Here is a 14,870-nt window from a genome sequence, read left to right on the forward strand (position 1 = left end):
AACGGTGAGAAAAGAATTCAGAAATCAAGAAGAAATAAATACTTCTTGAAAGATGCAGTGTCCATGTAGAATTTCTGGCCAAGCAGGATTACATGTGAAAGTGATATATAAATCAGGCTTTCCGAATTTACGTACTATGGCCATAGCATCCTGATAGTTTTGTTGCATGTATCTTGGTTTTCCTGAAATGCGGATGGTAATATGATCATTTTGCCTACACGTATGTTGTTATTTTCAGCGTTTGCTTGCAGTGCGTCTGAAAGTCCTTTGTATTGTTCCACTCGCAGATCTTGTTGATTTAATCTGAGATAGTTGAGACACACACCCTCTGTTTTAACATACGCATCTATGACGTACTGTTGGAATAGTTTGCCGCTGGAGTGCAAAATACTAAATGTATTCCTCATTGCTAATCTGTACGCATAAAATTGGCATTGAGTAAGCCTTATTCGCTTGGCGGTTCTTTTATCGGGAACATGTTGTAAATCTTTGTGCCAGCCAATGTCTCTGTAAGGGAATAAAAATGGGTAAACCATAGGATTGCAATTCATATTGAGCGTGGAAATCTGTTTACAGGAGTTGCCTATGGGATAGATGCAAATGTCCCTTTCGGCAGGCGTTTCGCCATCTTCTCCGACGAAAATCGCTGCAATGTCGGGACATTGTATCGTCGTAAATCCTGCGTAGGGTTTTCCTTGAAAAGCATTCGTACAGATGCTGTTGGATTGGACTGAGCGATTTCATGCATGTGTTTGTATGATTTAGCAAAGGGGTTGATGGTTTTGAGCATGGAATCTAGCTGGAGAAGTACATTTTCGCTGCATGCAGAGTTTGCTTTATTTTGTAAGCGTACTTCAGTAGCTTGCGCTGTGTCAAAAACATACAACTGTCCATATCCTGGAGATGTAGAAGTGTTAGCGTATAGTGGACAGATTTGGTGATAAATTTGCCCGTGTATTTTCAAACAGTATGGTCCGTGGCCAGGATGTTGAGTTATCTATGCACCCATGGAAGCAAACGCTATTGAAGACTTGGATTCTCTGATGTGTTCACAATAATTTTTAGCTTTTGATGTTTGCTGTATAAGAAGCTGTTGTAAAGACACAGGTGGCTTCTGCAAAGGTGGTAAAGCTACTTTACCGTTGTGGCAGCACCTCGAGTACTTGTTGGATGTATTACGCTCAGCAGGCCAGTATAGTGCATGACATGGAAGAGGACGAATAGGAATCGAGAAATGCTGTGTCGGCTGCGTGTGGGCAGGACCGGTTTTGAAGTGGAAGCAGGACGAACCAGAAGAGAAATATATATAAGAGATATTTGCTTACACAATTCATAGACAGGAATTAAATTGAATCTGTATTAAAGACTGGACTCTTGATCAATGAATGATGGGGTGAGGCTGCTCTTGTTGTAGAAATGTAGAAGTAGTTTTATTCATTTTTTATTGCAATCCTTTCCATCAGATTTTCCACTGTGGCTTTGGATAAAATCATCAAAACAAGAAATTCTCAGATCCACTTAATCCAGTTCATCAGGCAATCAGTGTAATTCAAGGGGCCTCGGGTTAGAGGAATTCCCAGCTAGAGATTATGTCCAAAGCCTATCTGGGGAGAAATTCACAAAGAAATGGGGTTATGTAAATGTAAAAACACAAGACCTCACAAAGGAATAAAGGTGTTCAGAAAGTAGATCAATGGATGAATTCAAGCAGATACAAATATATAAATGGAAGTAGACTCTCTTCACTTGCACAGAACAAAGTCACTGAGATGTTTTCACTTTGTCTCTGGTTTTTGTCTTATTAGGCCATGGATGAAGACCATCATGGAGTGTTGAACTGAAATTGAATGATGGCTATGACAGTTGAAAATTGTTGTTCACCTGAGTAAGTGTACCCTGAGGTTCTCTGCTTTTGCCAGACTGCACATTGATCACCATCCTGACATGTTAGCTGGCATAAAAATGGCAAAATAGTAAAGAGAGAGACCATCTGAGCTGCCATTTCAGGAAGGTTTGGCCTACCCGCAAAGGACAACTGAGGTGAAAGGACATGCAAGAGTTTGGACCGACACTCCCTGCTTCTCTAATCCCATTCATTTTACTTGCAATGGTACCCCTGAATGGTGGTGGAAAGGACTTATGTTTCACTGAAGCCATTTTAGAGTTGATTAAAGTGATTAATGAAATTAATGACATTAAAAACGAGGTAAGTGACAAAATATCAAGCTCTGACACTGCTTTGTTGCTCTCTGTTTCTTTAAATGTTATATTGCAGGTTATTAATTAAAATGATTTCTAATTATTAACACAATCCTTAAACTGAGCTTAATAAAGGAGAAGAACAATATAAAACAGATAATTAGCCCTTTTACTTAAACATCTTTATTAATTTAAAACCAGTTCTGTTTATTTTATACTGTACTATTGATATGCCATCTTTTTAGAAATGTTTAGTGTTTACTCTATGTTTGATAAGCATTGATATTTCATTTAATGGCTATGTGTTGAATACTATCCATAATTCTTTTCATCTAGAGTAAAGAGACCATTTTAAATTAATTTTAAATTTCGATTATTTTGTACAAATACAGTTTAAATGACTTGTGAAATGTTTTTTATAGCCAAGTACAGTATATGAAATGGCAATACTGTATGTTTTATCTCATTTTTTAGTCTTTCTTGGTATCTCTGATCATAAATACACCTCTGCTGATGGCTCATCAGCTCAATTCCTGACTCTAAAGTCAGAAGGCACATGGAGTTGCTATTTAAATCTCAAAATTAAAATGACCTCTGGAAAAGTTCCAGAACCGATTTAGAGTCAAGGAAAACAGTATAAAATCTCAGGACCATGAAGTCACACTGACCTTTTTAGACATTAAAACCGTTTCACTTCTTCTTTCATTTAAAGACTAAGGTGACTATAAGGCTATGTCCACACTAATTACGTTTTCATTTAAAAATGCAGACATTAGTCTCTGTTTTCATTTTTCATCCACAATACTCTGGCCTTCCACTCCTAAAAACAGAGGCTTTTGAAAACACTTTGCAGAAATGTATGCTTCTGAAAACGCGTGGTCTTGTAGTGTAGACAATGCATATTTTCAAAAACACAGATTTTTAACCACACTCTAATTTGTTTGTGCTTATTACGTAGCCCTTCCCTGATTTGTGGAAGAAGATATTTTAAACAGACGCCCCCCCACTGGAATGTCCCGATTTAAGCAATAAAACACAGACAGGAGAAAGCGTCAATCAGTTTTCTTTATCTAAATCTTGCAAGAGGCAATAACTTGTCATATTAGTAAGTGTTCCAAAGAAAAGAGCGTCCTCTGTGCTATATTTATGCAATTCATTGATTAAATAACTACTCAAATAAGGAATTCATTACATAATAAGAAAAATTTTAACATGATTGGTTACACCTAGTTGCTAACGGGACATGGCAAACATTGATACCTTAAAGACCACAATTTAACCCCGTCCACTAGGTTGATTGATAGTCCTGTTAGCTTAGGGTGTATGTGACTTTTTAAATGTTTTACTTTTTTTTTTTTTAATATTATTGATTTTATTGTAATCATTCCATACAAATAGATCAATTGTTACAAAAAAAATAGGATTGAAAACAAATCCTCCCCCAGAGAGCATGGCCAACGGACTAATACTTAAAAATAGTAAAAATAAATAAATTGAAGAGTTTAATAGGCGGATACAGATAAATGGAGAAGAAAAAGAATCCACTTCCTTAGTGCTTTAAGAGCTTATTCTAAAATATTATTAATTAGATCCTGCACAGATCCTCTAAGTGAGAATTTGATTTTTTCCAATTTCAAATAATATAAAACATCAGTTACCCACTGACTTAAAAGAGGAGAGTTAGGATTCTTCCAGTTTAACAAAATAAGTCTGCGTGCCAATAGTGTAGTGAAGGCAATTCCAGTTTGTTTGTCCTTCTCCACTTTTATCTGTCAGCCCACCAAACACAGCTGTTAATGGATTAGGAGGGATTGTGGCACCAAGGCTGTCTGAGAGGCACTTAAAAATTTTTGTCCAGAATGATGTTAGTTTGCTGCAGGCCCAGAACATGTGGCCCAGTGAGGCTGAAACTTGATTGCAACGTATGCATGTTGGATCTTACCCTGGAAACATTTTGGACAATTTTAAACAAGAAAAATGTGCTCGATAGATGATTTTAAGTTGAATAATTGTATGCTTTGCTCATATGGAGCGCGAGTGAATTCTCTGCATTGCTACCTTCCACTCCTTTTCTGATATGTTGAGTGAGAGATCCTTTTCCCACTGTCCTCTTGGATCTTTGAAATGGAGGGACTGTAAAATATTTTTATATATTGCAGAAATGCTGGCAGTCCTCGAGACTGAGCAATATTTTTTCCAGCATAGAGGAAGGTGGGAGATGGGGAAAAGAGTGAAAGAAATGTGTTGCTGGAAAATTAAATTTGGAATGTAATTGTTCATAGGATGAAAAGATGTTGTCTATATAAAGATCTCTAAGCAATTTAATCCTACATGTTTTCTAGATATTAAAAACTGCATATATTTGCGAGGGTTGAAAAAGGTGGTTCTCATGCAGAGGTGACACAGATAATAGATTCTCCATCTTAAAATGCTTTCTACATTGGTTCCATATTCTGAGTGAGTGAAGCACAACTGGGTTATTAGTATATTGGCGATAACTTGCATTTATTGGGGCACAAAGAGAAAAGCCAAGCAAAATGACACCTTTTATTGGCTAACTAGAAAGATTACAATATGCAAGCTTTCGAGGCAACTCAGGCCCCTTCTTCAGGCAAGATGTAATACAGAAACTGAAGTTTCCTATGTTTATATACACACTCTAGGACAAGAAACAACATTGGTAAATCTTTAAATGAGAGATTTTGTATGTAAAAAATTAATAGATTAATTCAGGCTAGGGTTAATTTAGCAAGAGAGAAAAGAACAATGGATTGTCAAGATCTCTGGATAAGATAACTGTCCAACAAAGTCTTTTGAAGTTTGTAATGAGTTTTTCAAAACAATGTGGGTCTGTAGACAGGTTGTCTGTCATTCTGAGAGATGTAAACAATCCTCATATCTGGCCATAAAACTCTTGTCTTTATTCAATCCATGTTGTAAAGTATTAAATTTTAGCATGAGTTTAACTTCCCATTCTTTTCTCTCTTGCTGTGTTTTGAAGTTGCCCATAAGCACTGTGACCTTAAAGTCCTTCTCACAGTGTCCATGGCTGTTGAAGTGGGCCGCCACAGGAACATCTGTGTTGCCATGTTTAATGTGGAACCTGTGTAAGTTCATTCTCTGGCGGAGTGTTTGTCCAGTTTCTCCCACATAGAGTGCAGTGTCAGGACATTTCATGCAGAAAATTAGGTAGACTACATTAGATGATCTGCAGGAAAATGATCCCTTGATGTGATGTTCGAGTCGGCAGTGTGGTATAACTATACGGTCTGTATCATAGATGTGGGCACATGTTTTGCATCTTTTCTGTAGGCATGGAGATGTGCCATTTTCTGTTGGTTCACTTAGGGAGCCTCGGACAATTAATTGTTGAAGGTTTGGTGGTTGTCTGTATGCCAGGAGGGGAGGTTCAGGAAATACATTTTTTAGTGTTTGGTCATTGTTTAGTATTGGCTGAAGTTCTTTTATAATTTTTCGAAGTGTTTCAAGATGTGGGTTGTAGGTGACAACAAGGGGGATGCGATCCTTGTTGTCTTTGTTTTTATATTCCAGAAGGTTGTCTCTGGGTATGGCAGTAGCTCTTCTTATTTGAGTGTCTGTTGTTTTCGGGGTGTAACCTTGTTTGATGAAATCTTGTCTGAGCTCCTGCAGTTGTTGATCCCGGTCTGTTGGGTCTGAGCAAATACGATTGTACCGTATTGCTTGGCTGAAAATAATGGAGCGCCTTATATGCTTGGGGTGGAAGCTATCATTTTTCAGGTAGGTCCGTCTGTCTGTCGGTTTGTGAAAAATAGAAGTTACAAGGGTGTTGTCTTTCAGTTGAACGGTGGTGTCAAGGAAGCTGACTTCTGTTTTTGAGTAATTCAGCTTCAGCTTTATGTTGGGGTGAAAACAATTATATTCATTATGAAAATGGAGGAGGTCCTTTTCACTGGCAGTCCAGATTATGAAGATGTCATCTATGTAACGGAGATACAACATTGGTTTTACGATGCACATTGACATGAAATCTTCCTCCAATTTTGCCATAAAAAGATTTGCATAGTGAGGTGCAAACCGACATCCCATTGCAGTCCCCATTTGTTGTAAGTAGCAATCCTGTCCAAAAGAGAATAGATTATGTGTCAGAGTGAATTTTATCATTTCTATTACTGACTTTGTGGGTAAATCATGTTGTTTGAGGTACATTTCACATGCCAATATGCCATCATCATGGGGGATGTTAGTGTAAAGTGCCTCAACATCCATTGTGACCAGTAAGGTTCCCTCAGGTAAGGGGCCTAAAGCAGACAGTTTTTTTAAGAAGTCAGTGGTGTCCTGGATGTAGCTGGTTGTGTTACGGGTGAGGGGTTTAAGGATCTGCTCCACCCAACCTGAAACATTTTCTGTAAGGGAGCCAATTCCTGAGATTATAGGTCTTCCTGGGTTCCCTTCTTTGTGGATTTTAGGAAGCATGTAGAAGTAACCCATTTTGGGGTTCTCAGGAATTAAACTGTTTACATGATCCCTGATGTCAAGAGGAAAGCTACTTACTATTTTTTTTAGTTCCTTTTTGTAGAGATCAGCAGACAAAGGGGGTGCTTTAGTCATCATGAACACATCAGATTACATACAGGAGGCACAAAGACAATTGTCCAATACTATGCATTATCACAAACTGCAAGAAGACCCAACAGATCTCTACAAAAAGGAACTAAAAAAAATAGTAAGTAGCTTTCCTCTTGACATCAGGGATCATGTAAACAGTTTAATTCCTGAGAACCCCAAAATGGGTTACTTCTACATGCTTCCTAAAATCCACAAAGAAGGGAACCCAGGAAGACCTATAATCTCAGGAATTGGCTCCCTTACAGAAAATGTTTCAGGTTGGGTGGAGCAGATCCTTAAACCCCTCACCCGTAACACAACCAGCTACATCCAGGACACCACTGACTTCTTAAAAAAACTGTCTGCTTTAGGCCCCTTACCTGAGGGAACCTTACTGGTCACAATGGATGTTGAGGCACTTTACACTAACATCCCCCATGATGATGGCATATTGGCATGTGAAATGTACCTCAAACAACATGATTTACCCACAAAGTCAGTAATAGAAATGATAAAATTCACTCTGACACATAATCTATTCTCTTTTGGACAGGATTGCTACTTACAACAAATGGGGACTGCAATGGGATGTCGGTTTGCACCTCACTATGCAAATCTTTTTATGGCAAAATTGGAGGAAGATTTCATGTCAATGTGCATCGTAAAACCAATGTTGTATCTCCGTTACATAGATGACATCTTCATAATCTGGACTGCCAGTGAAAAGGACCTCCTCCATTTTCATAATGAATATAATTGTTTTCACCCCAACATAAAGCTGAAGCTGAATTACTCAAAAACAGAAGTCAGCTTCCTTGACACCACCGTTCAACTGAAAGACAACACCCTTGTAACTTCTATTTTTCACAAACCGACAGACAGACGGACCTACCTGAAAAATGATAGCTTCCACCCCAAGCATATAAGGCGCTCCATTATTTTCAGCCAAGCAATACGGTACAATCGTATTTGCTCAGACCCAACAGACCGGGATCAACAACTGCAGGAGCTCAGACAAGATTTCATCAAACAAGGTTACACCCCGAAAACAACAGACACTCAAATAAGAAGAGCTACTGCCATACCCAGAGACAACCTTCTGGAATATAAAAACAAAGACAACAAGGATCGCATCCCCCTTGTTGTCACCTACAACCCACATCTTGAAACACTTCGAAAAATTATAAAAGAACTTCAGCCAATACTAAACAATGACCAAACACTAAAAAATGTATTTCCTGAACCTCCCCTCCTGGCATACAGACAACCACCAAACCTTCAACAATTAATTGTCCGAGGCTCCCTAAGTGAACCAACAGAAAATGGCACATCTCCATGCCTACAGAAAAGATGCAAAACATGTGCCCACATCTATGATACAGACCGTATAGTTATACCACACTGCCGACTCGAACATCACATCAAGGGATCATTTTCCTGCAGATCATCTAATGTAGTCTACCTAATTTTCTGCATGAAATGTCCTGACACTGCACTCTATGTGGGAGAAACTGGACAAACACTCCGCCAGAGAATGAACTTACACAGGTTCCACATTAAACATGGCAACACAGATGTTCCTGTGGCGGCCCACTTCAACAGCCATGGACACTGTGAGAAGGACTTTAAGGTCACAGTGCTTATGGGCAACTTCAAAACACAGCAAGAGAGAAAAGAATGGGAAGTTAAACTCATGCTAAAATTTAATACTTTACAACATGGATTGAATAAAGACAAGAGTTTTATGGCCAGATATGAGGATTGTTTACATCTCTCAGAATGACAGACAATCTGTCTACAGACCCACATTGTTTTGAAAAACTCATTACAAACTTCAAAAGACTTTGTTGGACAGTTATCTTATCCAGAGATCTTGACAATCCATTGTTCTTTTCTCTCTTGCTAAATTAACCCTAGCCTGAATTAATCTATTAATTTTTTACATACAAAATCTCTCATTTAAAGATTTACCAATGTTGTTTCTTGTCCTAGAGTGTGTATATAAACATAGGAAACTTCAGTTTCTGTATTACATCTTGCCTGAAGAAGGGGCCTGAGTTGCCTCGAAAGCTTGCATATTGTAATCTTTCTAGTTAGCCAATAAAAGGTGTCATTTTGCTTGGCTTTTCTCTACATTCATAATGGCTAACACGGTACAACACCCTAGTACTTGGGGCACAAAGCAAAGGGAATATAGAGAAGTACTGCAGGATTTTATTTCTATTGCTGACCAAGCCTGTGTATGTTCATCTATTTGTGTCCAGGTTTTTATAGCTTGTATGTTTGCTGGCCGGTAGTAAAACTGAAAGTTAGGTAGAGCCATGCCACCTTCTGTCTTAGGTCTTTGTAGGGTTGCTCTTTGGATGCGTGGATGTTTTACGTTCCAAATAAATGAGGTTATGGTTGAATGTAATTGCTTAAAGAATTATTTATTGATGTATATTGGAATGTTTTGAAATAAAAAGAGAAGCTTTGGAAGGATATTCATCTTCCATCCATCCATCCATTTTCCAACCCGCTGAATCCGAACACAGGGTCTCGGATCTGCTGGATCCAATCCCAACCAACACAGGGTGCAAGGCAGGAACCAATCCCAGGCAGGGCGCCAACCCACCGCAGGACACACATACACACACCAAGGCCAATTTAGGATCGCCAATACACCTAACCTGCATGTCTTTGGACTGTGGGAGGAAACCGGAGCACCCGGAGGAAACCCACGCAGACACGGGGAGAACATGCAAACTCCACACAGGGAGTACCTGGGAAGCGAACCCAGGTCTCCTTACTGCGAGGCAGCAGTGCTACCACTGCGCCACTGTGCCGCCCGATATTCATCTTAACAACGTTAATTCTTTCAGCTAAAGTGAGGTGGAGGGTTGACCATCTATGCAAGTCTTGCTTAATTTTTTCCATACAGACAGCGAAATTGTGTTGTTAAAGAGATTTATGTTTCATTGTGTCATTTACCCCATGGTATTTAAACTGATCTGCAATGATATAAGGGAAGGTGTCCAATCTAATATTGTTTGCTTGAGAATTCACTGGAAAGAGCACACTTTTATTCAAATTAATTTTGAGACCAGAGATCTTTTGAAATTCTGTAAGTGCTGTTAAGACTGCAGGCACAGTATTTTGTGGGTCTGATATATACAAAACCATATCATCTGCATATAGACATTTTCTGTTCCAGTCCTTCTCTGATAATCCCCTTTATCTGATAAATGAATTACTTTTATTCTTATTTTAGGAGACGTGTGAGTTTCTGCACGTTCATTCTGTTTTCTTATGGATTCTTATGGTCTAATTTATAATCCAGCTAGGTACATCAACAGGAAATTTAGTACTAAGCAAAATATAGAAAAACTAGCCAACCCACGGCGTAGTATAAGCCGCATAATTATTTATTGATGGGTGAACACTTCCTGAAAGACACAGTTGTCCAAATGGGGTGGGTTTGAGGATACGACTGTGAGTGAATGAAAAGATGGAACTCTGGAGAGAGCAACATACAATTGTCTGTGATTGAAAACTGGTTTTGGCAGATACAGGCATATCTTTTTGAAAGTTTGGCCCTGTGCCTTATTAATTGTTATTGCAAAGGTCAATCTAACAGGAAATTGTCTGCGTGCAAAAGCAAAAGGCAAATTTGAATCTGATGGGGTCAGGGAAATCTGGGGAATATGGACAGTTTGTGAGGTAGCAGCTGTGATAGTTTTACACTCCAGTACATTGCGGTGAATGCTGGTAACAGTCAGTCTAGTGCCATTACAGAGACTTCTTGCTGGCATGAGGTTTCTGAGAAGCATGACGACTGAACCAATTTTAATTTTGAGTTAATGTGGAGGCATGCCAGTGGGAGTAAGACTGCTAAGAAATTCTTCGGGGAATGAAGGACGCTCTTGGAAGTGAATGGTGATAGTAGCTGGAAGTATTTGGGACATCGCCACAATTTCTGCCTCGCCACCATAAACTCTGTAAGTATTCATGTAGTCAGCGTATTGTTAAGCAGAATGTATGACTATGCTTCCGTGACTATGAACAACGGACAGCACGTTGCTGAAGTTATCACAATGTTGGCAAACAAAGGTTACAGCCATGTTGCGAAGTTCGAGAGCAACAGTTTCGTCGATGACATTTTTCCAGAAATATCCGACTGATAGAAAGAAACAGTTACCTGATGCAGGAATTTGTATAACCTTGAAAGAAGAGTTGTTTCCATGAAACACATGTGAAGTGGTGGCCATGTTAGGAAAATGAACAGTCAACGTGGCTCAGAGGTGCATGTGGACTGTAGCACAGACCAAAGCGACTCAGGATGTGTTTAGTGAGGAGTTGGGGGTGGGCACATGAGCAGGCAGTGTGCATGCCTCGAGAGCGACGGTGGATGCGGGAGGAGGGTTAGAGTTGGCAGGCGGGGCTCTGTCGTGCGTGCGTGCGTACCCCATGGTCGGGCGACTTGGTCTTTTATACTGTATATATACAGTAGATGATTATACCACATAATATAACATTTTCTCTTAAGGGTTATATAACATAACAAAAAATGCCTTTATCATAGTGAATAATGAAATAACAGCATCAGCTTTTAAGCATAAGCTCAGAAGGATATGAGACTCAGACACATGCTAGCTGCACATTGTACCAGGATTCAAATTCAACTTTTACAGATTGGATCCTGCTTATTACAACATCTCATTCCCTTAATTGTCATCCTTCATTGAAAAAAAGCAATAGTCCAAGATAAAGGACATTGAGTTGCTTTATGGCACCTGTTGTTTTGTCTAAATTGTGTTTTGAAGAGTCTGAATGCTGCATGCATGCATGCACCTGCCAAGCATTACCAGTGTAGAGAAAAAGTGTACAACATCTTACACTGTAAAGTAAAAGCACTTACCTTTTGAAACATTTGAAGTGCAAGTGTATGCTTCTGTGAACATTCTGTGCCACTGGCAGCTGGGGTACACAGGTTCAGGAAAGGCCTACTGAACTTCACCTGTGCCCAGTCAAAATGTGAGCGCCTTCATAGCCACCCACCTCTGCAAAAGAAGAAGCGTGGAGTGTTAGTTTGATATAAAACTTGGCATTGTTTCAGTGAAGGGATCCCGATTAAAAACGAAAGAGTAGTTTACTATAGTAAGTTTGGAGAAAGACTCGTCATGTCTGTCTGTAGCACTTTGTGGGTGTGGTTGCGTGCGCATGCAAGTCTGCCATTTAATTTGACAGAGGCTTTACAGAGGTGTGTCCATATCAGTCTCGATTGGAGGAAGGGAGCTATGTGATGCGTAACTGGATGAAAGTAACCCTCCCAAGTATAAAAGGCTTTTCTTCTTACAGGGGTCATCTTTCTTTCTGTCTTTTGACGAGTAGAGAGAGTGAGGTAGAGTAGAGAGAGTAGAGAGAGTGAGGTAGAGAATTTTAGAGTGCAATAGTTGCTAATGGCTAGTACTTATTTTTGCATATATTTGTCCTTTTGCTTTATTATAGATGTCTCCTAGTAATAGCAAAGGATTGGTGGAGGTATTTATATTGATTGGGTTTTGATGAACTTTTTGCTTTTTTTTTGTATATATTCTTGATTCTTCTTTTTGTACTTTTTTTTGTAGATTATTTTTTGGGACTGTGAATTGTTTTGTGCTTTAAGGAACAAATTCCTGAACAGTATATTAATAGAGGAAGACTGCCATTCCTAGTGTATGTATACACGTTTTTCATTTTGATTTGGGGACATTGGATTTCACTGTAATTGCTGTAAATAATCATTATGTGTCATTGGCTTTGGACTGTGTTACAAAGCTCACATGACATGGTTTTGTCCCTGCACCTGTAAACTGCATGTTTGTGTTGAAATCGTATGCAGGTGCTGGTCATAAAATTAGAATATCATGACAAAGTTGATTTATTTCAATAATTTCATTCAAAAAGTGAAACTTGTATATTAGATTCATTCATTACACACAGACTGATGTATTTCAAATGTTTATTTCTTTTAATGTTGATGATTATAACTGACAACTAATGAAAGTCCCAAATTCAGTATCTCGGAAAATTAGAATATCAATTAAGACCAATGCAAAAAAAGGATTTTTAGAAATGTTGGCCAACTGAAAGGTATGAACATGAAATGTATGAGCATGTACAGCACTCAATATTTAGTTGGGGCTCCTTTGGCCTGGATTACTGCAGCAATGCGGCGTGGCATGGAGTCAATCAGTCTGTGGCACTGCTCAGGTGTCATGAGAGCCCATGTTGATCTGATAGTGGCCTCCAGCTCTTCTGAATTGCATCTTCCTCTTCACTATGGGGTTAAGGTCAGGCGAGTTTGCTGGCCAATCAAGAACAGGGATACCATCGTCCTTAAACCAGGTACTGGTAGCTTTGGCACTGTGTGCAGGCGCCAGGTCCTGTTGGAAAAATGAAATCTGCATCTCCATAAAGTTTGTCAGCAGCAGGAAGCATGAAGTGCTCTAAAACTTCCTGGTAGATGGCTGCGTTGACCTTGGACCTCAGAAAACACAATGGACCAACACTGACTGTGGAAACTTTACACTGGACCTCAAACAACGTGGATTCTGTGCCTCTCCTCTCTTCCTCCAGACTCTGGGACCTTGATTTCCAAAGGAAATGCAAAATTTACTTTCATCAGAGAACATAACTTTGGACCAGTCAGCAGCAGTCCAGTCCTTTTTGTCTTTAGCCCAGGTGAGATGCTTCTGACGCTGTCTCTTGTTCAAGAGTGGCTTGACACAAGGAATGCGACAGCTGAAACCCATGTCTTGCATATGTCTGTGTGTGGTGGTTCTTAAAGCACTGACTCCAGCTGCAGTCCACTCTTTGTGAATCTCCCCCACATTTTTGAATGGGTTTTGTTTCACAATCCTCTCCAGGGTGCGGTTATCCATATTGCTTGTACACTTTTTTCTACCACATCTCGTCCTTCCCTTCGCCTCTCTATTAATGTGCTTGGACACAGAGTTCTCTGAACATCCAGCCTCTTTAGCAATGTCCTTTTGTTTCTTGCCCTCCTTGTGCAAGGTGTCAATGGTCGTCTTTTGGACAACTGTCAAGTCAGCAGTCTTCCCCATGATTGTGTAGCCTACAGAACTCGACTGAGAGACCATTTAAAGGTTTTTGCAGGTGTTTTGAGTTAATTAGCTGATTAGAGTGTGGCACCAGGTGTCTTCAATATTGAACCTTTTCACAATATTCTAATTTTCCGAGATACTGAATTTGGGACTTTCATTAGTTGTCAGTTATAATCATCAACATTAAAAGAAATAAACATTTGAAATACATCAGTCTGTGTGTAATGAATGAATCTAATATACAAGTTTCACTTTTTGAATGGAATTACTGAAATAAATCAACTTTGTCATAATATTCTAATTTTATGACCAGCACCTGTATTTTTGTCTGTGGCTCTGAGTGTTAAATCTCTCCTGTCGGTCCTGTTCAGCCCCAAACTACAGGCCCTGTGTGTAGTTTAGTGTCCACGTTACCACTAAATGGGGTGTCGCAATGCACAAAAAGTAAATAATTTACCAGTCACTACAGTTTTGCAATAAATCGCGTTACCACCCCTTCAGGGATTGTTCCTCCAGTGTGCGCATGCTCAGTATAGCTCCAGAGTATCAATCTCCGGGCCTGGAGGGCCGCAGTGGCTGCAGGTTTTCATTCTAACCCTTTTCTTAATCAGTGACTAGTTTTCACAGCTAATTAACTTCTTTTCCCTTCATTTTAACAGCCCTGTTTTGAAGGATTCAGTCCTCTGATTTTATTCCTTCCTTCATTAAATGACAGCCAAACGGAAATGAGATGTGCAATGAGGCAACAGATGACCAGCTAAACTGGGATTTCAAACTCCAACCAATTTCACTCCCACCAGTCTCTTAATGAGTAGATGATTCTTGCTGTTATTTAAACCTGTTATTTAATTCCACAGCTTGTTTCTGTTCTTATTCTGCTACTGCAGATATTTCCAAAACTGTTGATTTTCTATTTTACTAAGAACACCATCAAAATGTTTTGGTGACCTGATAGATCAACCTTACTGAGACCTTCACTTTTCTTTATTTTCAGATATT

General features: G+C 39.3%; 1 long non-coding RNA gene across 1 annotated transcript in view; it reads left to right on the forward strand.

The window, feature by feature from the left end:
- LOC114648407 (uncharacterized) overlaps nucleotides 1–14,870 on the forward strand; it is a 102,620-nt gene that overhangs the window by 83,714 nt on the left and 4,036 nt on the right. The window contains exon 2 of the long non-coding RNA XR_007933513.1: nucleotides 1,806–2,206. This is a non-coding gene — a long non-coding RNA (uncharacterized LOC114648407). The remainder of the gene's footprint in view (nucleotides 1–1,805; nucleotides 2,207–14,870) is intronic.

This window comes from Erpetoichthys calabaricus, chromosome 1 (assembly GCF_900747795.2).
Source record: "Erpetoichthys calabaricus chromosome 1, fErpCal1.3, whole genome shotgun sequence".
Classification (NCBI taxonomy): Eukaryota; Metazoa; Chordata; class Cladistia; order Polypteriformes; family Polypteridae; genus Erpetoichthys; species Erpetoichthys calabaricus.